Source organism: Protomyctophum parallelum (genome assembly GCF_964188405.1).
Source record: "Protomyctophum parallelum genome assembly, chromosome: 10".
In the NCBI taxonomy this organism is placed as follows: Eukaryota; Metazoa; Chordata; class Actinopteri; order Myctophiformes; family Myctophidae; genus Protomyctophum; species Protomyctophum parallelum.
The window spans coordinates 2,586,643-2,598,790 of record NC_139704.1 but is presented as its reverse complement, the minus strand read 5'-3'; the positions used below and the strand labels follow the sequence as shown (position 1 = coordinate 2,598,790).

The 12,148-nt window shown below is 38.4% G+C and overlaps 2 long non-coding RNA genes across 2 annotated transcripts; one reads left to right on the top strand and one right to left on the bottom strand.

Annotated features, from left to right (window-relative positions):
* The first annotated feature begins 1,711 nt into the window (after window positions 1-1,711).
* Window positions 1,712-3,806, top strand: LOC310865542. Its single transcript, XR_014569831.1, has 3 exons — window positions 1,712-1,798; window positions 2,124-2,218; window positions 3,760-3,806. It is a non-coding gene; the product is annotated as an uncharacterized lncRNA (long non-coding RNA).
* Window positions 3,807-11,430: 7,624 nt separating this feature from the next.
* On the bottom strand, window positions 11,431-11,879 carry LOC310866153. Its single transcript, XR_014569890.1, has 3 exons — window positions 11,797-11,879; window positions 11,661-11,675; window positions 11,431-11,529 (listed from the first exon to the last, which is right to left on the bottom strand). It is a non-coding gene; the product is annotated as an uncharacterized lncRNA (long non-coding RNA).
* Between the last annotated feature and the right edge of the window lie 269 nt (window positions 11,880-12,148).

Below are 12,148 nucleotides of genomic sequence, written 5' to 3'. Positions count from 1 at the left end.
AAAACGGTCTACTGTCTACGGTGGAGTATTATAAAATAAACTCTTAGCAAATAGAAAGAGGATAATGAAAGCTTTCCGTACACCTGCAATGTTAGTTGTGAGTTTGATATTGTTTAATACAATCAGACTTTTCTGTTTATGTAAGGGCTGTCAAGGCCAGAAAGTTGTTTTATCTGCCACTCAGTAGGCGTTCCCGCATAACTTCCGGCTTCAAATCGTACAATGATGTCACGCACATAGCCTCTAAGCTGGAGCTGAAGGTATTTTCCCCTGCGGGTTAATAAAGGTATTTATCTATTTGTTGACAGCATCAAAAGCATCAATGTAGAATCTGTGTAGGACACAGTTTGTTTCCCAAACAGTGGGTAGGGACTCATTTGTGGGTAACTGACCAATTTGTATGGGTCTGGACTTGAGTAAAAATCCCATTTTCTTTTATTATTTGTTATTAAAAACATTACAATTATTGTATACATGTTAAAATAAACCAAAGAAATCTAAGAAATTCCATGAATGAAACAATATAATTAAGAAGGTGTTATAGCCGTTCTACAAGCTGGCAACGGGACGCAAGTTGACTCGTTGTGTTCTTGTAGATCTGCAGTTTTGCGCTCATGTCAACTTCAATCGACCTCTAGAACTATCACTACCAAATGGTGTGGGTTGACATTTGTGACCAAAAATGGTACAGGCCGGCCGGCAGACAGACCACCACAGCAGAACATTATTTTCCAAAATTAAAAAGGTCTTCCGTCTGTTAGAAAATTACTGTATTTGAAGACCCTAGTAAAATGTAGTGCAAGTGATGTTGTTTGGTTACATAAAATGCATGTTCCGTTTATAAAGAGCTGAGACTATATGGAGATTTTATCGTAATTATTACAGTACTGTTCATTATTCCGGCTCGACAATAATCCTGATCGATAAGGTGCTCGTTATCAATACAATTTACAAGCTCCATCCCTACCCATAACACCAGCAATCATACCAAGTATCAAATATTCAGCCCATCATGAAATTGGTAGAATAGAATACACAATTTACACAAAATAATGACAACATAAAAATAGTGAACGTCATCTAATATTACAATACTTTTTATCCAAACAACTGTGGCACATATCACCAAAGTCAAGTGAAGAAGACATTTAAAAGATGAATGACTTGAATGTATAACATACATAGACACACAGCCCTAAACCCCTTTGAGATCAACATCAGTTATAAAAAGTAAACACATTGTGTTGTCAGTGCAGACCAAGAGGGAACCTAGCTAGACCATTTGTGATATAAACTTAGGAAGCAAAGACAGGTAGACTCCATGTTGCTCCCTGGAAGGGAGTTGAGACCAAGGAAGCTGAACGCGGAAGTGTTGGCTGGCTGAATATAGCCCATTGGCCATTGCACATGTTTCTTTCCTTCCAGGGAGCAACATGGAGTCCACCGTACGGTCTTCGCTTCCTAACCTTATTTAATTAACCTTGCCGTAAACAAGGAAGTGAATGGCAGTACGCATACATGTGTGAAACACAAGGAGATTGTAAAGCAAAAAACAAATACGAATAATTCAATGAAAATGACCCTGGAGACGTCTTGGGCACTAAATGTAGTAGAAGTAAAACTACTGAAAATGTAACATACTAAGCCAGGGTATCTGTCAAATCCCTAATCCAAGTTTCAGGGCCTATTTCATTTAACTACAGATATCCTGGCCACAGTGTTTATTAAAGAAGTTTGCTGATGGATTCCCTGAAGACTGGAAAATGTTGTATGATAAATTCATGTCAGAATCAATAAAGTAAGTTGAATTCAGTCCATGTGGGGGAGGATGTTTTGTGTGATGTTCTATATTGACAGAATTGGCTTCATTTGCTTTCGTCTATGTGCTAAGAGTGATTTTGAGAGCCATTTCAGTACCATATAAGGTAAATTAATTAGATGATTAATTTCTAATCAATGGAGCAATATATCTCGCTATAACTAGTTACATCATGACAAAATAACTACACAACCCAAATCTCGATCGAAGTGTCCTCCTGCTTCAGCATGTGATAATGATGTGCAATGTCTGTCACAAATAATATTTATTTTTATCTATTTTTATATATTTATGCTAAATCCAGCTTGGAAACAGATGGCAAAGTCGTCAAGAGACGGTCAGAGAAAGCTGTCACCAACCGTTCTGTGAAACGTCAGAGGCAGAATGTTAGCAGCACATGTAAGTATAGCATGGCAAAATGAAAACTAGTTGAAATGTGGCATGCTAAATAAAAGGCCAAATTCAGGCCAAATGTCAACTCAGAATTCAGTTTATTATTTAGTTTTAATTAATAGTTGGAAATGGGAATTCCATAATGTGACTGCTCTATATTTAACACAGAACTGCCCCCTAGTGGTGTAACATATGGAGGCATGTAGGGAGATTGGAGTTGGTGTGGAAGTTGTAATTGATTATTTTCTAGATGAGGATACATGTCTGAAGGGTGTTTATGTTTACAATTTTAACACAATTGTGGTGAGGACTGTTCCCTCTAGTTTGAACTGGTTGGTATTCTGACAAACGTCTTTTGAAGTAAACATAATGTATGGAGGTGAGAGGGGTAGGTGCTGCCCCATACAATATTGCACTACGTAAGGATATACTAGCATGTGTATATCCTTACAGAGTAAGCAAACGGGTTCTGTTGAGAAATGGGCTTGTACCCTCTAACACCCGCATTAATTTCTACTTGCAAAAAACAGATTTCAACCTTACTACTACTTTGTACTACTAGGACTGACACTAAAACATATGTTAAAAAAAATAAAAAAATAAAGTTTGATGGATTTCTTTTTATAATTATATAATAATTATATAATAATATAATAAATTCATAATTTACATTTGGGGGATATCTTTCACAATAATGAATAAAACATGTTCTAGACATTCTAATGATCACAAAAAACATATATTACAATTATTGTACCTACTTTTATTAGGGTAAAGGTCAAAAGTCTTAGGTTAAAAAAATGTTCAAAATCGCACAGAGTCCAGACATTTTTAATTTGTGTGAATTTCAGCCTCTGTGGGGGGTATTTATATGCAAATATCATGACCAATGGCATTGAAATGGCATTGCAATGAACATCACTGATGACGTTTAGGTGAAAAAAGAACAGAAAAAAATAATAATAATTTAGTAATTAAATAAAATAAAATTGTTGCTAAAAAGCAACGCTGGGTCTTAGAGGGTTAAAGCATGTTTGGATAGATAGATTATTTTTATTTTTTTTATAAAGTATATTTATTGGTTTTTAAAGACACAGACATTACACAAGAAGAACATAATAACAAACAAAAGAAAAGAAAAACAGCTCAGGCACAACACTATTATAAATAAAAAGATTGAATATACAAAGACATGACAAGGACAATGAACTATAATGACAAGTGACTTTCGAATTTTCATAGACTCCCAATCAGGGAATACATCCATACAGTACATAAATACATATATTAAAAAGGCAGACAACAGTTATCATAGGCACCAAATCATTACAACAAGAGCAGACCCATGCATGCTCCACTCAAAGGCGGCAACCGCCACCCCTCCAGGCGGCAGGGCCACCGCCCCAAGAAGCGGCCCCGACGCAACGCATCGAGACCCCTGCCCGGGCGACCACCCCCCCATACCCAAAGGGCAGGATAGGAGGAAGGAGATAGCTTCTTGGAGGCATTACATTGTTCTCTTTGCATTTCTATTTTCTCTTCTCCAGTTGTCTCCTCACTCTCCTGTACCCCTACGTCCTCTGCGAAGACCGGTAATGTGTCCCGAGGTGGCCGTATGCTAAAGACCCCTCTAGATTATTGGAGAGGTGGGCGGGTCATCGTGGGCAAAGACCTGAACGTCACAATTTATGATTCCTTTAATACAACCATCTGTCTTCCAGTAAGCTAATTACTAATTAACCTTGACATTGAACACACGTTGCTCTTAAATGTTACATGCTTGACTTCTTTTACGGACATAATATTTTTGCAGCAAGTCGAGGCAGAGGTTTCCCGGTCTGACTGTGCAGGTAAGAATGCAATTGGAAATAGGTAATGTCAGATGTTGGGTGCATTTTTAAGGCATTGTTAAGGCTTCATTAGCCAAAACTGCATATTGTCAGCTGGATATTATTTACGTTTCTAAAAAGTTAAACTGTTTTAAATGTCAGCTGAATACTTTGAAGGGTTCGCCCCAAGCTCGTTAGCTCTGTATAAACCAGTGGTTCCCAAACTTTTTCATGTGAAGGACCCCCAAATTGACACTAATTGGCCCACGGACCCCCCATTTGAAAAGATATGCCAGGGACACCTCCATAAGAGAAGTTTTTACGGCTCTAGCAGAGATTCTCAACCTGTTTAATTTCAAGGACCCCCCTCCAGTTTGACATGCATTAGTCTACGCCTACGGACCCCCATTTAATGGCATTTCTATATCTGGGACCCCCAATTTATATTGTAAAATCAACGGTTCCATTTGTACACTTTCAGAGTTACAGACCCATAAGGGTCCATTTGGTTCCAAACTATCATTTAGCTGGGGTCCCCCCAGGGGTCCTTGAGGGAGTTCCCGGACCCCACTTTGGGAACCACTGGTATAAACAAAAGCAGGCGACAGTGTGTCCACACACACTCCCCGGAGATGCCCGAAGCCACGCCCCAAAATGCCTGTATGTGAGTAGTGTTCTTCTCTCTGGTTCCATTTTGTGGCTCACATTGTATACAGACGGTGTACCTGAATCTGAAGCCAACTCAAATCACCGCTCAAGGCAGAGGTCTAAAAGCCCAAAGAGGTCGGTCGACAAGAAAGGGCAATCCTCCAGCCAGCTCAGATCCTCCCACTGCTGACCAAGCATCAGATTCAAATGGTGGCTCTCGGGCATCATCACCACACAGCCGGAGGAAGGGCACCAAAGCACTCAGAGAAACTGGATCTAAGGCCAGGAAGAAATATTATACAAGGTCCCGACAAACTAAAGGGGAATGATGAGGACCAGTGGTTTGAGGCAGAGTATGTTTTCTTAAATGTGAGTGAGGCCTAAGTTCGAGTGAGGCCTTACAACCACAGAAAGAGATGGGTCTCATCATTCACAAAAAAGTTCTTATGATATGTTCTGACAAATGAGCCCATTAAAAAAAACATAATAATCATAGATGTTACCCCCTCGACACTTTTGCACAGGTGGGTGTGGTTTTGAGGTTAGGTTTAGGCATTGCATTGGCTTCTGTGAGGTGCTAGAAGCACCTGAAACACCTGAAAATGTTTTCTTGTGATTTTATGTTGCATATATTTAAAATAAATTGAGTTTTCTACTACCTTACATTTTGTACTCATGTAAATAAATATAATAAATATAATTTGACAAATTCTTGACAAATTCTTGTCAGCTATTTGCTACTGAATTAGTTACATTTTCGCTAGAAACAGACTATCATATATGTCATAGCCAATTGTCAACTGCCGTATATCTGCAGTAGAATATGGATTGTGAAGTTCAGAAATAACTACAGCAAATTCCATAGTTCAAGAAAATGATTTAAATTACATTAATAATTAATGCATAATTATTCCCAGCTTATTCTAAAATATGTGAATTCATCTCATAATGCTCAATGCAATTAAAATACGGTATGTGTAGGCTATACGCTTTGAAAACGTACTCTGTGCAGTTGAATCTTCCTGACTGGATTCTATCACACTGAGAAATACTAGGTCATCACTTCACTTCATAGACTGCATGCATGCTGTTCCCTCTACTACACCCCCACCTGTGAAATGAAGAAAGAAGTGATGCAATAAGTCTTGTTTGTTTAGCCTCGGCCATTCTGTTTAACAGCGGATTAGGTAAAGTGTGTCATGACAAGAAAATTAAATGGGGTAAATAATAGGCCTACTGTGCATGCCGTATGTATGAATGGAAAATACCAGATACAGTTTTGGAGTGGAGAGGCTCGAAACCAGATTTTTAGACACATTCTGTGCAGAAATATTTTTTTAAATATTCTAAAACATATATTATTTTTTACAGCTAGTTTGGGGTGTCGAAGGGTGAGGCGTAGAGTGTTTCTTGATACACTTTCTCCCAATCGTGGCTCCTCAGTGGTGGCAAGTGAGCCAGTAAAAGTCAACAGTGGCAAGACTACACAAATGTGTGGGGAATTCAGGATGCCAATTTGGCATAGTGAGTGAACGACTACATTTAGGAGCCAAAAGAGGGAGGAAATCATTTGAAACTCTAAAGTCAAATACTCCTATTCTATATCAGCAATATGCATTACCTGTCATTACATGAGACAGTGTTATAAGTAGTTTCTAATTAGCCATTTTAATCAGCATTCATTAATATGGCAGATTGGCATGTTCTCTTTTTGGATAAAAATCCAATTTAAGCCAAGCACCACTGCCCTCTGGTGGCAAGCAAGGGACCCTGGACCTGGCAGTCACATTTAACTTTCTTCTCTCCAAAAGAAACAATAACTGAATATTTAGTTTTTGTGTGTTAGCACATACATGTGGAATTCTATTAAAAAGGTAAAAAAATATATATCTTGTTGCAAATTACACTAAAGTGAATTTCAATACCTATACCTCCTATGCTATGTATAGTAGTTTGTCAATTCAGCCTTGCAAAGTGCAAACAAACACTTTCAAAATCCCAATTTTGCTCCACTGCTCACATTTCATGTTAAGTTCACGTTACAAGATATATTTCACTTGCAAGTAGCATACACTCTTATTATTGAACACAGTTTATTTTATTAGTCTTTATTCACAGAATAAATCTCTATGGTAACTATGGGAGTCATGAATAAACATATCCAGGATTACTGGCTTCAATTTTGAAGGTAAATGTGATATGGTCCCATTAGTGCTTTGACATAATCTATCTGATTTGTTTAGTTTATTACACTTTTTGAGAAAGTAATGGAATTAATTTGAACTCCACTGGATCAAGTGAAAAAGTACCGGTAGTCAAGATGAAGGTAAACATGTTCATTATTTCCTTCATGTATAGGCCTATAGTATCCTCACAACGCATCGCAGCGTGACGCGTTGTGAGCTTGCAGATCTGCTATTTTCAGCATGCAACCAAGTGTAAAATGACTTATACTGGATCTCTTGTCCACTAGTCCTTTCCTAACATTTTAGTCTAGTTTTTATTTGTTGACGATATTGTCAGTTTTAGTCTTAGTTTTAGTCATCGTAGCTTAGTTTTCATTTAGTTTCCATTTAGTTTTCATCAGTGGAAAAGGGTAGTCGACGGAAATAATTCGGCTTAGTTTTAGTCGACGAAATCAACACTGGTGAAGATGCATTAGTCTATGACTGTGTTGTGTTCTTCCACATCTTCAGGGATTGAGAAAGACTCGATAAACAGTAATTGGATCAGAAACAAGAGTTAACCCACTGTAAGTTATCTCCAGATTTACATTGTGCTATGACATCCCAAAACATTTTGGACCTTGGATATGTTCAAATATATTTTTGATATTTTGTCCACTTAATAATCCATACATTTCCTTTAAAATAAATTCTGGCAATGTTACTTTTTATATTTTTATTTTGAAACATTTCATGTGTTTCTGTTGTGGAATGCTGACAGGCTTAGAATAAAAGTACCATATTAGCCTACCATATACTGTATGTGACACTGATTGAATTTGCCAATACAACCAAACAGAATCATATAATTGTATCAGTCTCTTATGGGGTGGAATTGATCTGTGCTGTCTTGTTGTAGGGGTGGCGGGACTATAGAGTCTGCTTGGAGGCGCTGGTGTCCAAACATTTGTGTGCATAGGTGTCTGTACATACTAGTTTTTGACTATAGAGTCTGCTTGGAGGCGCTTTGTGTGCATAGGTGTCTGTACATACTAGTTTTTGCTAAATTAAAGCCAATGTGAGGCATTAGGCCTATTCTGGTACAGGATATTGAAATCCAACATGCAACAGAGTATCTGGTTAATGTATGGCGAGAAAGCAGAACCTCTTCTGTTGAGATCTTATCACGCTTCAGTAAGGTGACTCAGCGAGTTGTGTTCATGTAAAGCACATTGGAGACTTTTCATGAAAGAAGCAGCCTGCTAATGATCACCCGTAGTTCTAGCGTTTTATTTGTAGTTCTAGCGTTTTATTTGTTTGACTGCTCAAGGGTGACCTGTGCAAATGTATTACCCATTTAGTCCTGACCTCAAAATGAAAAATAAATCTCCAGTTTTCTGAAATAATATTTTTCAAAAATAGCAGACCTACAAGCTCATAGTGCGCCACGAGTGGCGCGCTACGAGCTTGTAGATCTGCTATTTTTCAAAAGTTAAATAATAACATAATGTTTAAAACACCAAAAGGGGTTCCCGCCCAAAATGGGTTAATTGGGGTGGGCTGGATACGGACATGGATGAGTCGCTGCCGTTTTGTTAATGCGTCAGATGCAGTTAATTGTTGTAAATTCGGAACAGTCGTTCGGAACTTCATCGTTCATCAGAAGTGCAGCCAGTTTGAGCAGAGAACAGTCATTAGGCTCAGGTTCAAATCCCAGCGAGTGAGATTGACAGAGAGATGGCACAAACATGAAGGTGTCAGGGGATCCACATGTGGCACTCCTCAAGAAGAACAAAGCCTTGTCTTTGTCCTCAAACGAGGCTGGAAGACTGTCCTACAGAATCAAATGAAAAGGAGGAAGGATATAGAAGATAAATGTGAGGATGTCATTTCATGTACAGTAGGTTACTACAGAGTCAGACACTAGATTAGATTGAATACACCTAAACAAAAACAGCAGCTGCTGTTTTCAAATGTTTGGATTTGTCACAGTTTGTAATCAAATCTGATCGACGATGCGCTATAACAGGCCCATGTGAATCTCCTTGTTACTACTTCAATTAGGTTTTTTTGTATTTCAGAATAACCCACTGTTAGTGGAAATGTAGTGTTGTTGTAACAACTTTAGGACATTGACTTATTTTACTTACTAGTCCTTACCCGTTCTGAATATATGAACAGCAAATGATGTTCAGTGGGGGTAATGTGTTGTAATAGATCACATTACTGATAGGGGGGAACGGGGAATTGTTTACAGATGGTCTTGGGAAGTTAGGTTGGGCACAAAAGTAGGCTAATTAGTAGGCTACTGTAGTTTCTTTTGCAAGAAAATGCTGCAGTACAATCATAAGTATACCATTGATAGCTTGGTATTGTGGCTGCTTTGGAGAGGTTATCCTTTAAGATGAATAATCAGTTGGATAAATATGATTTGAAGTGGAACGTGTTCCTCAGTCATGTTGCAGGTCCTTTGGTGTGATCCATGGTCAGGCAATGCCCTTTTGCTTGTTTATTGTATTAATATACATAGTCCTTACCCGTTGTATGGACTATTGCCCCCCATAAATATATTTAATTGCTCTTCATTTTAACTTGTATAATATATTTGTGTCTTTTTTGTGTGAATAGAAACAGCAATATAACATGAAAATATTTGTATAAATGCATGGTAGGGAAATGTTTTCATGGCAAGGACTGTAAAATGTACACTTATTAGCCCACAGACCCCCATTTGAAAAGTATGAAAGACCCCAGTTTGACATGCAGCACAGAAAGTATGGGCTGTCGCACAGGTATTCCCAAATGTACAGTGTGGGTAATGTGATGTAATATATCATATTATTGATATATGTATTTTGAGGAAGAATTGCTTTAATATAGACTTGTTCACTGGAAATGGAAAAACAGTACATCATAGTCATCCATAGAACTGAAAGTCTCAAACAGTCATTGTCATGTTAGTAGTGTATAGTAATTGCATTTATGGGGAGATGAGTTGTTCAGTACCCCCCTTGTGGCCACGGGGGGTACTGCACCCTGGGTTGGATTATAATTTCATATAAATGGGTGATGTAAAAACAATATCTGTACAGTAAATATGACAGCTGCGTCGGTAAAAAGTAGCCTAGCTGGATTGTGGGAGCGTGCAGATTTATTTTGGCATGGAGAGATGTGTGCTAATAGTGTGGCTAAACGGGTTTTTATTCACTAATAAATTCATTATTAATCTTATTGGAAAAATGGCTTCGTTAAGACCTCCATATTATTATGGTCAATGCCTGTGTGAAAAGTGGGAGCGATTGGTGCAGGCAATGAGGAGATAAGTGTTTGTTTCTGACAGACAGACAGACAGACAGACAGACAGACAGACAGACAGACAGACAGACAGACAGACATTCAGACATTCGCTCAGTTATAGTATGATGATATAAAGTATAGCTGTCCCACCTCCCACATAACATTGTATCACCCTGCTATTTGTGTGTGTGTGTGTGTGGGGGGCGGGGGGATTTTCAGAATAACCAAAACAGGTTTACAGTGGTAAAAACTGTATTTTAGCTGGGGACCCCCTGCAACCCCCTCAAAGTCCCCTGGGGGTCCCCACTTTGAGAACCACTGCTTTATAAATACAAATGTATTCCTTGTTCTTTTTCCTCCCAATACCCCAGTCAGTGTTCAGCCTACTGTGTGCAGTGCTGCATGTGGCCATGAACACTCACCTTGGTGTCCACGTGAACTTTCCCGTGGTTATCGCAGCACACAAGTTTGTATTTGCCATATTTTCCATTTTTGACGACATATAGGATTACTGTCACCCGTCTGTCAATGTTGTCTCTTCTGAAGGTCTGGATTTAGAATTTGCAGTCTAAATAATAAATGAAAGGGGAACAAAGAACAAACTATTTCTGTAACACCATAGATTTGTATCTCAGCAATTTACAGTATTGCAAACAACCCATAAGAAAATAAATTAAATTTTTGAGCACTTGAGAAGTAATTAAAGACAATGTTGCTCGTCTGCCATTTTATTTCCGTGTAGAAAACATCATCAATCTATTAAATCGTAATTTTAAACATATTGTATCCTAGTGCCAAACCATCTCATGAAGAAAACAATATGTATATAACCGGTGTTACATGTTGGCATTTTTTTTTAAAGCAAACATTAACAATATGTATACTCTGCTGCATGTACTGGACATATCTACGCAGCATGTTTGTTTGGTTATACTGGTCTGTATTTGCATTATTCTGTTATCTCTTTGCTACTGTAGCTATAATTTCGATATATGATGTATCTTACGATTACGTTTATGTATTCTGTGTATATACTCTTTGGTAGTAAATGTGTGCGGTCATCAGCTGTGGTCTTTGTGCACCTGCTCAAAACCCACAAGTGTGGGAGCGTGTGTTCAATGTATACAAATGAGATTGACAGGCAACTGTGTGGTCAATATCAGCCCACAGCAGCATGAGTATGAAGTCAAATTATGACTGTAGCACTGTCCGGGAGCTGGAATCTTACCAGATGAAGACAGCTCCTGTTTTTCTATCTGTTTGAAGCGTAACTGGTCTTCATGCTTAACAAGCAGAAAGTAGTTGTCCTTGTTCTTGAAATATCTTTCCTTTAGTGAATTATCTTTATGTGACAGTGTATAATTGTCTTGCTCAGGCCCTGAAGATACAGACAATTATAAATCATACAGTACTTCAACATCACACGGCCACAAATACTATGCTGTTATGACTGAGGTAGAGCATCTACCGTATATAAATCAGTGAATCACATAATGAAAATATAATTACCATCATCGTCGACCACTGTTCACGGGACGATTCAGTGGAGTTGCAAAGCAAATTAATGTAATTAGTTTCCCAGGAAGCATAATTGGGTAAAATATTCAATGATGATTCTGTCAAAGTGGTAATCAGACAACATTACCTTGAAAATAGAAAATGTCTCCATTTGTATCCTCATATCTCACATCGGTGGCACTGTCACCACATGCCATCGCTGCTGTAGGTCGACTTTGCTCTCGCTGCACCAGCTCTCTCGTGACTGTATTTATCTTTTATTATATACAGATTAAAAGGGAAAGATTTACATTATTACTGAAAATAATATTTAAAGATCAACTAATCAAACGCAGCTCGCGGAGTCAGTTCAGTCAGTCAACCTCAAGGGGGGTTCTTGCCACGTCCGTGCCCTCGGGCGCATATACTCGTGTATTACTAAGGTACTACACTCACGCTCCTTCCTAACTGCCCATGTCGACGTGGCAGTCAGCTGACCA